At 34.8% G+C, this 18,751-nt stretch overlaps 1 long non-coding RNA gene and 1 other non-coding gene across 4 annotated transcripts in view; both read right to left on the reverse strand.

The window, feature by feature from the left end:
* LOC140633395 (uncharacterized) overlaps positions 1 to 18,751 on the reverse strand; it is a 72,835-nt gene that overhangs the window by 9,555 nt on the left and 44,529 nt on the right. Inside the window, exons 5-6 of one of the 3 annotated variants that reach the window (XR_012031003.1) lie at positions 15,706 to 15,746; positions 5,603 to 8,421 (exon numbers count right to left, since the gene is read on the reverse strand). The exons of 1 other annotated variant lie outside the window; for it this stretch is intronic. This is a non-coding gene — a long non-coding RNA (uncharacterized lncRNA). Of the gene's footprint in view, positions 1 to 5,602; positions 8,422 to 8,518; positions 8,918 to 15,705; positions 15,747 to 18,751 lie in introns of those variants that run through there. One more of the 3 variants, XR_012031004.1, reaches the window with a different exon arrangement.
* LOC140634589 (U6 spliceosomal RNA) lies at positions 1,973 to 2,079 on the reverse strand. The gene has a single exon (XR_012032013.1). It is a non-coding gene; the product is annotated as a U6 spliceosomal RNA (small nuclear RNA).

Consider the following 18,751-nt stretch of genomic DNA (forward strand, 5'->3'; position numbering starts at 1 on the left):
TCTTCATTAATGGAACTGCAGAATAAGTGTCAAATCTACAGAATAGGGGTGCCTGGGTGGCTCAGTGAGTTTGTTGGCAGACGCCTTTGGCTCCGGTCATGATCGTGGGGTCCTGGGATGGAGCCCACATAGGCTCCCTGCTTGGTGGGGAGTCTGCTTCTCCCTCTGCCTCTGCATGCTTATGCATGCATTTTTTTTCTCTCTCTCTCTGATAAATAAACAAATAAATCTTTAAAATAAATATCTATAGAATAGCTTCTTGTGATTTTGAATGGTATTTTACTGGCATTTTAGTAACACAGTCTTTCAATTCACGAACAGATAATATGCTTCCATTTATTGTTTTCATTAGAGTTTTGTAGTTTCCACATATAGATCCTGTATATAAGTATTTGTACCTAAGTATTTGATTTTATTTGTTCTCATGTAAATGACATTTATCACAAATCATTCCGTTTATTTAAACAAAAACAAAACCACAACTCACCCATTCTTCCTACCACCATCCTCTGCCTCTGGCAACCAATAATCTATTTCTGTCTGACTCTATGAGGCTTAGTTTATCTTACTTTTAAATTAGATTCCATATATAAGAAAGATCATGCAGTAATTGTTTTCTCAGTCTGACTTATTTCACTAAACATGATGCTCTCAAGGGCCATCCATGTCGTTGCAAATGGCAATATTTCATTCCTTCTTTCGGCATTGTTTATATATAAATCATGATCTCTTTATCCATTCATCCATCAATGGACACTTGAGCTATTTCTAAATCTTGGCTATTATATGTTGAGATGAACATGGAGGCACATATATCTTTTAGGTTAGTGTTTGTTTTCTTTAAATAAGGACCCAAAAGTGAAATTGCTGGATCATATGGTAGTTCTATTTTTTTTTTTTAAGTTTTGAGGAAACTCCATATTGCTTTTAATAGTAGTTGTATCAATTTGCATTCCCATCAACAGTGCATGTTTTCTTTTCTCTACATTCCCACCGACACTTGTTGTTTATTGACTTTTTTATTGACTTTTTGATGATAATTCTTCAAACAGGTGTGAAGTGATGCCTCATTGTGGTATTGCAATTTCCTGATGATTAGTGATGTTTGAGCATCTTTTTATGTATCTGTTGGCCACCTCTATGTCTTCTTTGAAGAAATGTCTATTCAAGGGCACCTGGGTGGCTCAGTGGCTGTCTGCCTTTGGCTCAAGTCATGATCTGAGGGTCCTTAGATCAAGTCCCACCTCAGGCTCCCTTCAGGGCACCTGCTTCTCCCTCTGCTTATGTCTCTGCCTCTCTTTCTGCATCTCTTATGAATAAATAAATAAAATCTTTTTCTTTTTTTAAAAAATGTCTACTCAGGTCCTCTGCCCATTTCCTAACTGGTTATATGTTGATTTTGGTATAAAGCTGTGTGAATTCTTTATGTAATTTGGATATCAATCCTTTATCAGATATATGATTTGTAAATATCTCCTCCTATTCTGTAGGTTGCCTTTTCATTTTGTTGATGGTTTCCTTTGCTTTGCAAAATCTTTTTAGTTTGATGTAGCCTCACAGTTCATTTTTGCTTTTGTTGCTTTTGGTACCAGATTAAAAAAAAAAAAAAAGAATCATTATCAAGATCTATGTCAAGGAACTTGCCACCTATGTTTTTTTTCCCCTAGGAGTTTAATAATTCCAAATCTTACATTCAAGTCTTAAATCCATATTGAGTTAAATTTTGTGTATGGCATTAGAAATGAGTAGAATTTCATTTACTTATTGTCCATTTTTTTAATATTATTCATTGAAGAGACTGTATTCATTGTATATCCTTTGTCATAAAGTAATTGACCACGTATGTGTGGGCTTGTTCTTGTATTCTCTTCTGTTCAATTGATCTATGAGTCTGTTTTTATTCAAATGCCACACTGTTTTAATTACTATTAGTCTGTAATAAAGTTTGAAATCTGGTAGAGTGTTGCCTCTAACTTTGTTTCTCCTTTTCATGAATTTGCATGTCATCCTTGTGCAGGAGCCATGCTAGTCTTCTCTATATCATTCCAATTTTAGTATATGTGCTGCCAAAGTGAGCACTATTCCTCTTTTTAAATATTGCTTTGGTTATTTGGGATCTTATGTGATTCTATACCAATTCTATTTCTGTGAAACACACTATTGGAATTTTGATAGGGTTTGCACTGAATCTGTAGATTGCTTTGGTTGTTTGGAGCTTTTAATAATATCAATTCTTCTAATTCATGAACATGAAATGTCTTTCCATGTATTTGTGTCTTCCTGTTTCTTTCATTAACACCATGTACTTTTTAATATACAGCCCTTTCAACTCCTTGATTAAATTTGTTCGTATTCCTTTTGATGAAATTGTAAATGGGATTGTTTTCTTAATTCTGATTTCTGATAGTTCAAGATTAGTGTACAGAAACAACAGATTTTAGTATATTTATTTTGTATTCTTGAACCTTACTGAATTTTTTTGTTAGTTCTAGCAGTTTTTCGATAGAGACTCTAAGATTTGCTAAATAATAGCATGTCATCAGCAAATAGTGACAGTTTTATTTCTTCCTTTCCAGTTTGGATGCCTTTTATTACTTTGTCTTGCCTAATTTCTCTGGCAAGGACTTCTAATACTATGTTGAATTAAAGTAGTGCCAGTGGGCATTTTGTCTTGTTCCTGACCTTATAAGAAAAGCTTTAAGCTTCTCACTATGGAATATGATGTTAGCTGTGGGCTTGTCATATGTGGCCTTTATTATGTTAAAGTGCATATATACCTCATTTATCTTTATCTTCAAAGATAAATATATAAGAATATTAAATACATCATTAATTATAAACATGAAATAATTTAAATGTGTAAGTATAGGGAAATGAATGCACATACCATTTCAGGTATACGAAGTAATGAAATATTAAATGTCTTCCAAAATCTTGATTTCAAAGAATAATTAAATGTATAAATTTGTCTTCAAAATAGAGATTGCAGGGTAAAAATCTATACAGAAAATAAGATCAACCTTTAGGAAATAGGACAGAGGAAATGCCAATTGTGTTTTCGTAAATAGTGTGATTATATGAGATTTTATGAGAAATAGGTGCCCAGTTTGTGTTGGCTATTATTATTTTTATTTATATTTAACTTTTCTTTTTATTACTTTTTAAAATTTCTAAATGCTATAAATTAAGGGGCACCTGGATGGCTCAGTTGGTTAAATGTCCTACTCTTGATTTCAGCTCAGGTTGTGAGATCAAGCACTGTGTTGGAGTCTGTGCTCAGCAAGGTGTCTGACTTTCTCTCTCCCTCTCCCTCTACTCCTCTCGCCCCTGTCTCAAGTAAATAAATAAATCTTAAATAAATAAATAAATATTAAAAATAAGCATGCTTTACTTCTTTTTTTAGTGTGCTTTACATTTATAATGAGAAGATACTTAACAATATAGAGGTAGTATTCAATAACATTCCTCCAAATTTACTTCTTTAGAAAATAATCCCTTCTCTCCAAAAAAAAGAGTGATTGTTGAATTCTTAAGATTTTAAATATTCATGATTAGAAATGAAAAATTATGAAATATATATATATATACCACATGAAGGAGAACCTTAGCCATAGAGGAAAAAACATAGCAAGAATTAAGATTTTTTTCATTTAATATAAAATCTAACTAGTGTATTAAACATTGGCAAAGAAGAATCCTTAATGATAAAATAAACCAATCTTTACTGTATAAACACTGGAATGTGATTCATACAATTACCTTCATAAAAACTAGCTTCATAGTAAAGATATACTACAGAATCTGCAAATTGGAGCATCTGCCCTTCTAACTTTTGATGTAGGGCTTTTATTTGAAATTATTACTTATCTTTTCTGTCCATGGTGTTTTAATATATTTTGACAACATCAAGATTCACTCCCTACAATTTCAGGTGCTTAAGAGGGAAATGCCTCTATCTTTGAGATGCTAATAAGAGCCCTACAACAAGCATTTTAAGTATATCACATAGTCTGTAGCTTAAGACAGAATATTCCAAATACAACTTCCTAATATGATGAAAAAATAAGCACCATTTTAATATGTGGCAACAAATAAATACACATAAGCTTCATTTTATTTATGAAATATTATTCGTATGTTGGAAATGAAATGGCACTTTGAGTGTAAGAGAAACTCACTCTAAAATCCTAAGGACTTGATAGAAACTTTCTTCAACTATCATGATGTGAGAAAAATAGTTTGCAATTGAAAAATAGCTTTCATCTATTTAGAGTCCTGTAAGACACTCATTATTTGTGTTTCTTTTTTGATAATGTGATTATGAAGTTTGGCCTTCCACTTAGAGATGAGAAAATCGAATCAAGAGTTTATATTTCTTCATATTTCTATTAGAATATTGCCTCAAGAGGGAGAGATGCAAGTGATTTCAAAATTATGGAATTTGACCTTTTTTATTGCAATGCTTGAATGTTGAAGCAGCATCTATGTACACAATATTCAAAGTGCTACTTTTGGAACAAAAAGTCAGTATATTTCATGTCCATATTCATTAGTCAGGATTGGCTGAGTTATCCTGCAATAATAAAGAATTCAAAGTTTTCAAGACCTTAAGACAATGACGTTAAGGACTTATACAGGCAAGAGTTATTGGGGGCTGAGGCCATGTGCTGGGACCAGTGACTTCCATGTTTAGGCTCAATGTTACTCCTCCATGCTACCACAGGCATTCACAAATACTCGTAACAGTAAAAGAGGAGAGGTGGAGATTTCTGTCCCAGCAATGAAGAACTTCTACCTGCAAGTGACACTCATCATTTCCACTAACAGTCCCATATTTATGCCTAATTTCCTCTTCAGGATATGGAAGGGAATGTGGAAGTATAAACCTATGGTACACTAGAAAGAAGTAGTAAATGCAAGTTGAACAGTTGAAATGTCTGCCATGCTATTTAACTGTAATTTGCCAAAACCAGAAGTATTCATCATTAGTCAATAAAAATAGGTTTCTTTGGTTCATTGTTTGCATTCTATTGAGAAGAAGGGTGATTTTATGTGTTAACACCTCTAACTGAGATGGAGACAAAGAGAAATAATATACAAGCATGTGGATATGACTCTCCTAGCTTTAAATATTACCTAGACTTTCTTCCTCATGAAAAACACATACATAGAAAGACTTTGAAAAGATGATTATTCCCTTCGGTTACGTAGGACAAGTGAAAGAATATTGATTTTGGAGAAAAACAATCTTGAGTTTTAATTCTAGCTTTCTGGAGTGGCAGGAAGCTTTCCTATAGAATATATTGAAAAAAGCTCCATTTTATTGATAGAGGAACTGAACCACCAAATAACAGCTATAAACTTATTTGAGACATACGATGGCTGAAATTAGAGCCCACATCAGACTGTTTATTCATTTAATTGAAGCTCATCATTTTTTTTAAAGTTTAATTCAAATTAAGATATTCATCCTATGGTATGAAATAATCCATGTAAAAACATTAATAACATTTACTATAATAAAACACACCATGAAAGCAGGAAATTAGGATGATTCAATTTTTTTAGAAGATAAAATATTTTATGTAATGAAAGTGGTACCAAAAATGTATTAGGATAATGCATACCTCTCATGAAACGCCAAGTTGTAATTTTATACTGGCAGCAACTTCTACCATAAAAGTATTGAGACAACTCTTATCACAGCAGACAAATTACATGTTGAAATTGTGAGGTAGACTGGGCACAACCTAATATGAGTTTTTATCACCTAATGAATTATGAAAGTCCTTACCTCACAGAAAAAACATCCACCTCTATGATTTCAAACAAAACAATTTTCCACTGCCAAATTTCCTTTACAAGTGATTATTTTGTTTTGTAAAGTGGTAAAACAGGGTGAAAAGCCACTCTCCTACCCAAAGGGTTACATATGAAAAAAAAAGCATATTTCACATCGTGTTCATGGTCTTAGATGTGTAATTTTTCTGAGTCAACCCTAAACTGTATTTATAGATTTCATCTATTTAACCTGTCTTCTATTCCCCATCATGGTGATGAGGTTGTTTTACCCAAGTTTTTAATTTGGGGTCATGGCATACTTTCCAGACTCACAAATTTGTTTTTTGTCACATTCCCTGAGACTTAAATTATTTTTGTTGAATGAACTACCACTTGATGGGAAAGACTGCCTCAGTCTTACTGTCAAATAGTTTGCAGTACAGATGAAATGCTTAACATTTTCTTCCATGCTAGAATTATCAAAAAAAAAAAAGTTAACAAAAAATATCATACAAATACTCTGTAAGAACCACTCACCTTTGGAAACAGAGGGATGGGGGAAGGGAAGCTCATGAGCTCATGTTTATTGAGCTGTTAATTTTTATTCAGTTCCAAATACAAGTTGGTGTTTGGTAAGCATTTCCTAGTGTAATTCTTACAAACAAATAGTACACAGCTACATTCATACATAGAATTAAAATTCAGGATTGTTTTCCTTCAAAGTCCATGTTCATTCCAGTGCATTCAGCCATGGAAAGGAATAGTACACCAGTGATACCACAATTAATACAACCATGTTGCCACCATTTTGACTACACATACAACCACAGGAACACCAGCATTAAAACTATTGATCTCTTACTATATTTCAGGGCAATAAACCTTAACATGCATTATGTTAATTCTCAGGGGTGTATGCAGTATCACCTTCACATCTTCCATTGACAGATGAGAAAACTGGGAGTTAGAGAGTTTGAGCTACTTGCCCAAAGTGACACGGTAAGTAACTAAGTGAAGGGTAGATCAGGAATCAAAACCCAAGTCTGTTTGACATCGAAGTTAAAATTTGAAACTACTGCTCAGCAAAACTCAGAATCAAAACTGACAAGGAATCTCTGTTTCCTCATCTATACATTTACATGTGACTGACAAAATCTTTGGCCAACTAAATGGAGGCGGCTATTATGGAGGATTCTATGAATCGCAAGAAGGGGTAACCCTAAATTTCCACTATCTGTATCATAAGCAGAAATTCCTGATCATCGCAAATGATTATTATTTAAAGAAAAAGGACTATCAGACTCGTTTTCAGGCTGTTTCAGGATCTTTTATGGCTCATTAGCTTTTCTCATCCCTTCCATTTCTGTTTGACTTCTCTGTGACCGTTTGTTCACAATTAATCAAGTTGTCCAGTGGCAAGGTCAGGGAGCCTGCCTGAGTTGACACAAGCTCTACTGTTAAAATCAGCCCAGTGCTCCTGTCCTCCTGACAAGTGGGTTAGGAGAATCTCTCCTATACAAAAAGGCTGGCGTTTTGCATTTCGGTGTTGTGCACAGGGCTCTCTCCACTGGAGCATGACACCTCAGCAGAGACACAAAACTCATTACCCATCCTTAACCAGAGCATGGGTGGCTCAACTGCAGTCTTCTGCACTTTTCCTAGCTGGTTGCTTGCTATGATAACAACAACCATTTAATGCACACTGTGGCAAATGTTGGCTATGCCCCCCGCCATGTCCCTCTGGCCCTACCAAATCTCTATACCTGGCTGATGTCAAAAGCATTATCTGCATCTCCTGCCTGAGGAATTTTCTCCCATTACTATGGGTCCTTCTGTCCAGAGATCCTGCACATCTGCGAGAGGTGCCATGGAACTCACACCCTAGGAGTGTAAAGCAAAGCCCAATGTTGGGAATTGCTTTATAAAATCCCAGCTCACACACCTCTGAGCTGGTGTAATCTAAGGGGTGTGTTTTAAACTATTTCCTAAAGTTGCCTGCTAGGATTAAATTCCCATTGCTTGCTGTGGAAGCTGGCTTAACAACACACCCTTTATTGGCTGTCTTCCTGTTCCTGTATTTCTTCTCCACTCCCACACTGGTAATCCTCATGCCTTTCAAATAAAGAAATCATTTTTTTTTTTTTTTTTACCTCCATACTGTTTTCCAGAGTGACTGTATCAGTTTCCATTCTCACCAACACCTGTTGTTTCCTGTGCTCTGAATTTTAGCCATTCTGACAGGTGCAAAGGGATATCTCATTGTATTTTTGAATTTTATTTCTCTGATGATGAGTGATTTTGAGCATCTTTTCATGTATCTATTAGCCATTTGTATGTCTTTGGAAAAGTATTCATGTCTTCTGCTCATTTCTCAACTGGATTATTTTATTTTCGGGTGTTGAATTTGATAAGTTCTTTACATATTTTTGATACTAACCCTTTACCAGATATGTCATTTGCCAATATCTTCTCTCATTCTGAAGGTTGCCTTTTAGCTTTGTTGATTGTTTCCTTAGCTGTGCAGAAGCTTTTTGTCTTGAAGTCCCAATAGTATTTTTCTTTTGTTTCCCTTGACTCATGAGCCATATATAGCAAGAAGTTACTGCAGCCAAAGTCATACTTGAATCTCTGTTTCAAGGTCTGGATTTGGAGAATCCCACAATAAACAAACAAACAAACAAAAAATAAAAAAAAAAGAAAGACAAAAAGAAAGAAAGTATCTATAATGTGCCAGCACTGTAATAATCATTGAGCATGCAACAATGACAAAGACACTCACCTACTTAGGAATAATTAGGAGGTTAGGAGGTTACTATTAGGAGAAAAGGGCCAGATCTGGAAACATAGAGGAAGTCTCATTTAATGAATGAGTGGGTTTTGTGAATTCAATGGAAAAGGGATTTCAGGGGGTGGGGGTGGGCAGCATGAATAGATGCATAGCTGTTTATCAGAGCAGGCTGATTTATTATTTTTTATTGTTCATTTTTTAAAAAGATTTATTATTTTAGAGAGATTGAGAGAGCACATGCACATGCATGGGTTAGGGGAGGGGCAGAGGGATAGAATTTTCAAGCCGACTTCCCACTGAGCACAGAGCGTAATGCTGGGCTTCATTCCAGGATCCTGAGATCATGACCTGAGTGGAAACCAAGAATCAGAGACTGAACCAACTGAACCATCCAGGCACCCTGGAGCAGGCTGCTTTAAATGCTCTCCTCCTCTTCTGCCAGCATTCAACCCCAATTCATACTGCAGAGGAGTTAATTTTCTTTCTTTCTTTTAAAAAATATTTATTTATTCATGAGAGACACAGAGAGACCCAGAGACATAAGCAGATCATTAAGGGACTCAATCCCAGGACCCTGGGAACACGACCTGAGCCGAAGGCGGACGTTCAACCCCTGAGCCACCCAGGCATCCCAGTAGTTAATTTTCTTAAGGAACAATTGGTCAAGGGAGGAGAAATTGTAACAAAAGAGGTTTGAAGGATAGTAATGAGACCTCACCACTTATTAAAGTATTTCCTTACGGTCACTAGAGATTTAACTCAAGATCCTCCTTGATACCCAAATTCACACATTTTACTATAGCAAACATTCCCAGCTACTAAATGGAAACCATAATACTCACTTTTCTGAGCCGCTACAAAAACTAAATTGGACAATTACAGCTTTGAGGTGAGAATGATGAGAGATTGGTTTCCTTACCAGAGACTACTTATTTGTGATTAAGATCAGTGCCTCATAAAAACCACAATTTACTATAGGTCGTGGACTTTTGAGATACCTCCTAAAAACTGCAAACAGAAAACTGTACATCCTACCGTTTAAGGTCTGCTTGCTCTTACCATGGGCAATACTGAGCATGTTCATTCATCTCTCATTCTTAGTTTTTTCAAAATACAGTATTGTAGAAGAGATGCCAGTGAAGTCTTGGCTAACATTACAGATTTTGGGATCTTTACTAAACTTTGGCAATCCTCCAGTGGTCCTCCAGTGCCAAATAAACTAGGTTTAAATGGCTTAGCCTGGCATTCAAAGCCATCCATCATACTCTCCCAATCTAATGATGTACCTTCACAGTCATCATTTTCTGTAAGGCATCTAAGATTCCAACCAATACAAGAAAACTACTGTTCTCTATGGACATGCTGTGTTTTTCCCTCAAGCTTTTGCTCTCATCATTGCCTTCATTTAGAATGACTCTGCTTTCTCTAATGCTTTTCTTTCCTCAAAGCTTGGCTCAGTTGTCCTCATCTCTGCAATACCCTTTACACTAGTCCCTCAAGTCAGGGAATGCTCTCTCCATCTTTCTTTCTTTCTTTTTTTTTTTTTTTTAATGTCTCTTTTCCACATTTTATTCTAGTACAGATATTTAGGTTCATGTTGAGTCTCTCCTACATTTACATTCTAATGTAAATTCCTGAGGGAAGATAAGATCTTACATGTTGCTGTATTTCCCAGAGCATCATGGCACAGCACTATGCACAAAGCTAGTGCTTTACATACTAGTGAGGAAAAATCCAATACTAACTTCACCTGCTCTCCTGGAATCTCTACAAAGTTCTGGAGACCACCTAGTTCAATCTGTATGAGGTCTTTTCAGAAGTAAAATTAAGTCTTCTAGTTTCCAAGGGAAGGAAACAAATCTCAGGTTCTTCGCCAGATAATAATAGTACGTACATTTTATGCTTTATTACCTTCAATAAAATAATCTTATAAAGAAGCAGCACAGAGATTAGCACAGGATAATTGCTCAACACATATAAGTAGGTCTAATTATAATTATCTTCATTTTTGTTTTTCAATTGAGTGTTGAGCAATATTTGGTATTTACATTAAATTATGTTTTAAAGTGCCATCTGGAATTCCTTTATAATAAGTGCATTCTAGAAAGTGATTACCAAGGTCTTCTTGGCAGAACATCAGAAATAAAGGATGAGTTTAGGGTTTTCAGAGTGTTTAAAGATTCACATTAAAAATATATATATATACAAATATATATATAATAGAACAAAAAAACAACTTTAGACAGACAATAGAGACAGACAATAGAGAAAACTAGAAAACTGAGGGAATTTGTTCCCTGTAGACCTGCTTTGAAGAAATGTTAAAAGAAATTCCTCAGGGAGGAGGACAATTGTTCAGGTCAGAAAATCAGATCTACATAAAGAAAGAAAGAACACTGGAGAATGAATAAGCAAAGGTAAGCTAACGACCAATTTTATTATTCTTAATCTACCTAACATGATAATGTGTTTAAAATAATTGTAAGGAAGTATTTACCTTGTATCCTTGCACACATACACACAAATATATGCATCTATATATGGTTGTATGTAGTTCTGTGTGTAATGAAGTAATGATACAAGGGATGTGAGAGAGGAATTAGAAATATTTTGTAATTGCAAATACTTGCACTGCCTGAGAAGTGGCAGAGTTTTATCTGAAAGTGGACTAGGGTTATCTGTAAGAATTATATTGCAAATTCCAGGACAATGGTAAGAAAAGTAAGAGGGGAAAAGTATAATAGATATGCTAGAAGGGGAAGAAAATGCAATCATATAAAATACTCACTTAAAACCAGAAAGAATAGAAAAATGTGTGAAAGATAAAAAAGAACAAAGGAAAAGGGCAAAAAGTAAAAAAAAAAAAAAAAAAGTAGCAAGTTTGGTAGATATATCTGCAAAGGGAATAAGATGTATTTGCTATTCTAGTTGGAAACCGTAGCTCCCTTCTATCAGAAATGGAAACATCCAGCAGGCAGTCCAGCAGGCAGAAAATTAGTAAGGACATAATTGAACTCAATGGCTCCATCAATATGCAAAATATGGTTCATGTTTATAAACTACTTTATCCAAAAATGCAGAATATGCATTCTTCTCAAGCTCATATGAAACTAAGATAGATCACATTCTGGACCATGAAACACACCTTAACACATTTATAGTAAAAAAAAAAACTATACAATGTCTGCTCTTGACCACAGTGAAATTAAACTAGAAATCAATAATAAAAAGAAAGCTGGAAAAAATCTCCAAATACCTGATTATTAAATAACATATTTCTTTAAATAAAAAAAGATTATTTATTTATTTATTTCACAGAGAGATTGAGAAAGAGCAAGCACAAGGAGGGGAGAGAGAGCAGCAGACTCCCTGCTGAGGAGGGGGCCCTACATAGGGCTCCATCCCAGCACCCTGGTATCATGACCTGAGCCAAAAAGGCAGAAGTTCAACCATCTGAGCCACGCAGGTGACTCTAAACAACATATTACTAAATAAAACATGGTCAAGGATTACATAGCAAGAGAAACTTCTTTTTAAGGATTTTATTTATTCATGAGACACAGAGAGAGGAAGGAACACAGGCAGAAGGAGAAGCAGGCTCCCTGCAGGGAGCCTGATGCAGAACTTGATCCCAGGACCCGGGGATCATGCCCTGAGCCAAAGGGAGATGGTCAACCACTGAGCCACCCAGGCATCCCAACAAGAGAAACTCCAAAAATATTTTGAACTAAAGGAAAATAAAATTTATCAAAATGTGTGAGATGCAGCAAAAAAGTAGTCCTTAGAGGGGATCGTATAGCACTGAATGCAAATTTTAGAGAAGAAGAAAGATATAAAATCAATAATAAACTTCCACTTTAAGAAACTACAAAAGTAAGAACAATTTAAATCTAAATTAAGCAGATGAAAAAAAATAAAATTAGAGCAGAAGTCAATGAAATTGAAAACAGAAAAGCAAAAAAGAAACCTGATAAAACTAAAATCTCAGTCTTTGAAAAGATTAATAAAATTAATAAGCTCTGGCCAGAATAAATAGCAAAAAATAGAAGACACAAATTACTGATATGAGAAGTGACAAAAGGAGACAACACTATAGATCTCAGGGACATTAAAATGATAATAAAGAAATGGTATGAATAACTATTAGCCCACAAATTTGATAGTCTAGGAGAAATGGACCAATTCTTTGAAAGACACAATTTGCCAAAATTTATACCAGAAGAAAGACCATCTAAATAGGCCCATAATGATTAAAGAAATTGAATAAAAAATTAATAACCTTTCAAAAACAGAAAGTACCAGGCCCAGATAGGTTCAGCTGATAATTCTACCAAACATTTATGGAAGAATTATTCCAATTTTCTACAATATCTTTCAGAAAAAGCAGAGGAAATACAATTGAACTCATTCTGTGAGGCAAGAAGTACCCTAATAATAAAGCCAGGCAGAGATATAACAGAAACACTACCAACCAAATCTTCCATCTATGTAATCCTCAAAATTTAGCAATTTGAACCCGATAACACATAAAAAAAATCTTATACCATAACCAAGTGATATTTATACCAGGTTTAATTGTGATATTTATACCAGGCTGGTTAAATATTGTAACATTGATTAATGTAACCCATTATATCAACAGTTTTAAAAAGAAAAGTCATAGGATCATGTCAATAGATGTAGAAAAAGCATCTGACAAAACCTAACACCAATCCATGGTAAAAAAAAAAAAAAAAAAAAAAAAATCTCTCAGCAAAAGAGAACCAGAGGAAAACATGTGATAAAGAATATCTATAAAACAAACAAAAACAACAAAAAAGAAACCTACTGTTAACACCATATCCTAATTTGAGAAACTCAAAGCTTTCTCAGCAAGATTAAAAACAAGGCAAGAAAGCTCCTGTAACCACTGCTTTTCATCATTGTACTGGAAATTCTTAGGTAATGCAATGAGACAAAAAAAGAAAATAAATGGTATACTGATTGATTGGAAAGGAAGAAAATAAAACCATCTTTGTTCACAGAGCCATTAACTTCTGTAAAGAAAACGTGAAAGAAGTGGCAAAGAGAAACTGCCAGAACTAATACACAGTTATAGCAAGTTTTAAGAATACAGATTGATATACGAAAGTCAATCTCTATACTATATATTAGCAATGAACAAGTGGAATTTGAAGTTAAAAATTCATAACCATTTATAATAGCATCTCCCCCCAAAATTAAATATTTAGCTATAAATCTAACAAACTATGTATAAGATCCATATGAGAAGCACTACAAAACTAGGATGCAAAACATTAAAAATGAACTAAATAATGGAGAAATGTTCCATATTCAGGGATAAAAAGACTCAATGTCATTAAGAAATTAGTTCTTCCTAGCTTGATCTATAGATTTAGTACAACCCCAATCTGAATCCCAGCAAGTTATTTTGTAGATATTGTTAATTTGATACTAGAGAGTTTAAATGGAGAGGGAAAATGCTCAGGATGGCCATCATAATAATGAACAAGAACAAAGTCAGAAAATTGACACTAACTGACTTTAAGATTACTATCAAGATACAAGAGTAAGACAGCATGGTATTGGTAAAGAACAGACAAATTGATCAGTAGAATAGAGAACACAGAAATAACCCATAACATAAATATAGTCAGTTGGCTTCTGATGAAGTAGTAAGAAAACACAATGGAGAAGACGGTTTTCAATAAATGAATGCTGGAACAAGTGCTCATCTGCATGCTAAAAAAAAAAAAAAAAAAAAAAAAAAAAAAATTCTAGATACTGACCTTACATTGTTCACAAAAATTTAACTCAGAATAGATCAGAGACACAAAGATAGAATGTAAAACTATAGAACTCATAGGTAATCTGACATAAAAACGTCTAGGTGATGTTAGGTATGGCAGTGACTTTTAAGATAAAACACCAAAGACATGGTCCATGTAAGAAATAATTGATAAGCTGCACTTTATTAAAATTAAAAACTGCTCTAGGGGCTCCTAGGTGGCTCAGTCAGTTGAACATCTCTTGATTTTGGATCAAGTCATGATCTCAGTGAAATTCAGCCCTGCCGCACGTTCCACGCTCAGCAGGCAGTCTGCTTCTCTACCTCTCTCTCTCCCTCTGCCCCTACCTGTACCCCTTCCCCCACTCATGTGCACTCTATCTCTAAAATAAATAAATCTTTAAAAAATAAAATAACAAACTGCTCTGTGAAAGACAATGACAAGAGAATGAAAAGGCAAGGTTCAGAATGGGAGAAATTATTTGCAAAAGGCACTTCTGATAAAGGCTATTCTCCAAAATATACAAAGAATTCTTTTTTAAAAAATGGTTTTATTTATTTGAGAGACAGAGATAGCACAAGCAGAGAGGAGAGGGAGAATCAGGCTTCCCACTGAGCCGGGAGTCCAAGAGGAGGCTGCATCCCAGGACCCTGGGATCATGACCTGAGCCAAAGGCAGCCACTTAACCAACTGAGCCACCCAGGCGCCCCACAAAGAAATCTTTAAACTCAACAATAAGAGAACACAAAGAACTCAGTTAAAAATGGACAAAATAGGGATCCCTGGGTAGCTCAGCAGTTTAGCGCCTGCCTTTGGCCCAGGGCGTCATCCTGGAGACCCAGGATCGAGTCCCACGTCAGGCTCCCTGCATGGAGCCTGCTTCTCCCTCTGCCTGTGTCTCTGCCTCTCTTTCTCTCTGTGCCTCTCATGAATAAATAAATAAAATCTTTTTTTAAAAAATGGACAAAATAGGGGCACTTCGGGGGCTCAGTTGGTTAAGCATCTGACTCTTGGTCTCAGCTCAGATCCTGATCTCAGGGTTGTAAGCTGGACAAACTACTTGCATAGATACTTTATCATGGAAGATATACAAATGGAAAATAAGCATATAAAAAGATGTCCAACAGCACACGTTATTCTACAACAACATGTATCATTCAAAATGACAGTGAGGTACCACATATTTAATAGATACCTATTAGAACAGTCAAAATCCGAAACATTGACAAAACCACATACTGTTGAGGGAGTGTAGCAACACGAAATGTCATTCAATGATGATTGAAGGCAAAACGGTACAGCCACTTGGAAAGACAATTTAGTGGCTTCTTACAAAACTCTACTTACTTTTACTATGTGATCCAGAAGTCTTGTTCTTTGGTATTTACCTAAATGAATGGAAAACATAAAACTTAAACATAGATATTTATGGCAGCTTTATTCATCATTGCCAAACTGTGAAGCAATCACGATGTACAGCAGTAGGTGAAGGAAGAACTAAACTGTGGCCCATTCAGACACTGGATTAAAATTCAGCACAAAAAAAGAAATGAGCTCTTAAGCCATGAAAATACGTGGAAGAAACTTAAATGCATACTGAAAACTAAAAGAAGACAATCTGAAAAAACTACATACTATATGCTTCCAATCATTGAATATTCTGGAAAAGGCAAAACTACAGACATTAAAAAGTTTAGTGGTTGGCAGTGGTTAAGAAGGAAAAAAGGTTGAGAGTAAGCAGAGCACAGAGGATTTTTAGGGCAGTGAAACTATCCCATAATATTAGTGGAAATATATCATTATACATTTGTCAAAACCCAGAGAATGTACAAAACCAAGAGGGAACCCTCAACAAATTATGGGTTTTGGGTAAGTAGAATGTGTCAATGTAGGTTCATCGGTTGTAACAAAATGTATCACTGTGGTGGGGGTTATTAATAGTGGGCAGAAGTTCGGAACTCTGTATTATGGGAACTCTGCACTTTTAATAAATTTCACTATAACTTTAGAACTGCTCTAAAAAATTAAGTTTAAGAATTAAAATAAACCTTTTCTAGCATCCCAACTCCTTGCCATTAGTGGTGAAAATATTCCTTTAATTTAAATCTTTGTATCTTCAAAATCTCTCTGTAAAATAAAATGTTACTTGATATAAAAGCCACTCATCATAAAATTAACAATCTTCAACGAATAAACAGAGATTGATTTTTACTGTATTATATGACTTAATTCACTCCTATTGGGATTTAAGGGATTAGGAATAATAACCCATAATGAAATTAGCTCCAGTTTCTCAAAAGGAAGAACAGACAGTAATTATAGGATTGTAACACAAGGCCATATAAATTTAAATTAGTGTTACCTAAAATTTTAGAAAGTATTTAATAAGTTCATGAAAATCCATAAATTCTTCACAGTTAGAATTCTACGTGTATGTCTCTTAGAGAATGGGTGCTTTTAGTCTGATTACACACTTTTAAGTGACATGTCATGGCTTTCATGTCATATATTTTAGTTCAAGTTATTGAATAAAGGTGCTAGTTATTTTAAAAACTAGTTATTATCTTAGTTGTTCCAACAACTCCATTTAGACTACTTTTACATCAAAGGAAAAAAATTATTTAAAATCATCAACAGATGATTTCCAAGAATAAGTAGTTCTTTTTCTAGAGCTTAAACAGAATTGGGATACTGGGAAAAGTCAACCAAAATATTTCAAAAAAAATTCTTTGTTTTAAATTGTCACTCTAAAGATGAATATTAAGGGTATATTTTAGTCTGTAGTGAATTCACATCTCCTTTAAAGTATGTGCCTTCAAATGACCCTGATTATAGGTGCTTAATATGTACATCAGTTATAATTTTATATGTGTACATTAAAATAGTATGATTTTTCAAATGTGTTCAAATATCAGTAGCCAGATAAGTTTATGCTGTTTTAACTAATGTATGTTTTTTTTATTATTCAAATGGTGCTGAAAATAACTCATAGATGTCCCTTTAAGAATGAAAAGTATGCCAGCAAAGAAATCTAACTTTTTGAGTAATATCTAAAAAGGTTACTGCATGAACAATCACTTGATATTTGCATCGTCTAATACTGAAAATAAAGCATCCATTCCATGTCTCATCCAGGGAAAATTGAAGCTATGCTATTGACCAAAAGGGCAGAATTTTTTCAAGATAACTTGACACATCAGAATATCTCTTTCCTGATAACATGTTAGTGGCAGAAAAGGTGAAACTATTTACTTAATTAGTGAAAGAATGAGAGGTGTTAGGTGTAAGTCCAAAAAAGTGTTGAAAGCCTGAGAACACATATCACGTTGGGAGGAAAATCAAAGTATGGGAAATGTGTGTAAAGGACTTGAAAAGAAAGTAGAAAATACTAGAACTTTATGAAAACAGTAAAGAAAGCAAAATGATACTAATAAAGTCTAAGATACTGCGAATACCGACCCTGATTTCCTCTCCAATTACTGAACTGTATCATTTCTGTAGCTCTGGATGACATACTCGCTAGAGTGTTAAGGGATTAACTAATGAAGTTACTGGAACATTGGCAATTACTTTTGAAGTCTTCTAAAATAGGAAAGGTGATATGTTGGAAGACTATAAAAAAAAAATAGAGGCAATTTTATTTCTGGTATTCAGAAAGAACAAGGGCAATAATCCGTAAACTCATGGGCCAGTTTTTCCAACCTCAATCTTATTTGAAAAAAACAAAGAAAAACCTTCTGCCATATTATTCTGCAATTTAAAACAACGACAACAGCAATGACAACGGAATTTCTGATGGTCAGTAATCTGGGTCTGTTCAGATAACTAAGGATTGGGGAATTTTTTAGTTTTCAAATCAATAGATAAGAATTTAATGGTGTCAGTGCCTGGGTGGCTCAGTCAGTTAGGCATCTGCCTTTGGCTGGGAACATGATCCCAGGGTCCCGGGATGGACAGGCTCCAAGCATTTCAGGCTCCATGCTTGGGGGTGAGCCTGATTCTCCCTCTCTCCCTGCGCTCCCCCCTGCTCTTTCTTTCTCAAATAAATAAAATCTTTAAAAAAAGGCTTTAATAGTGTCAAGAATAGGAGAAAGGGAGAGTGGATAATGGGGAGAGAAGCTTTTATTATTATAATGCAAGGAAGCATTACTGTCTTGAGTTTACATTTGTTTACATATGTGCATTGCTTTATGATTCTAGCACTGGCAAGGCATTCAGGACAAAGAAAAATGATAAATGACATGACATCATCTCACGTGAGCAGGGTAAGACCAGAGGGACTGCAAAGATTGGTGTGAGGTTTGTTTAAATGTGATGTCCTCTCAAATGATCCAGGAGTGAGTAGAAGCCAAATATTAATAACAGCTGTTGATGATATGTGAAAAGGAGGTGT

The sequence above is a fragment of the Canis lupus genome, chromosome 5, assembly GCF_048164855.1.
Source record: "Canis lupus baileyi chromosome 5, mCanLup2.hap1, whole genome shotgun sequence".
Taxonomy (NCBI): Eukaryota; Metazoa; Chordata; class Mammalia; order Carnivora; family Canidae; genus Canis; species Canis lupus.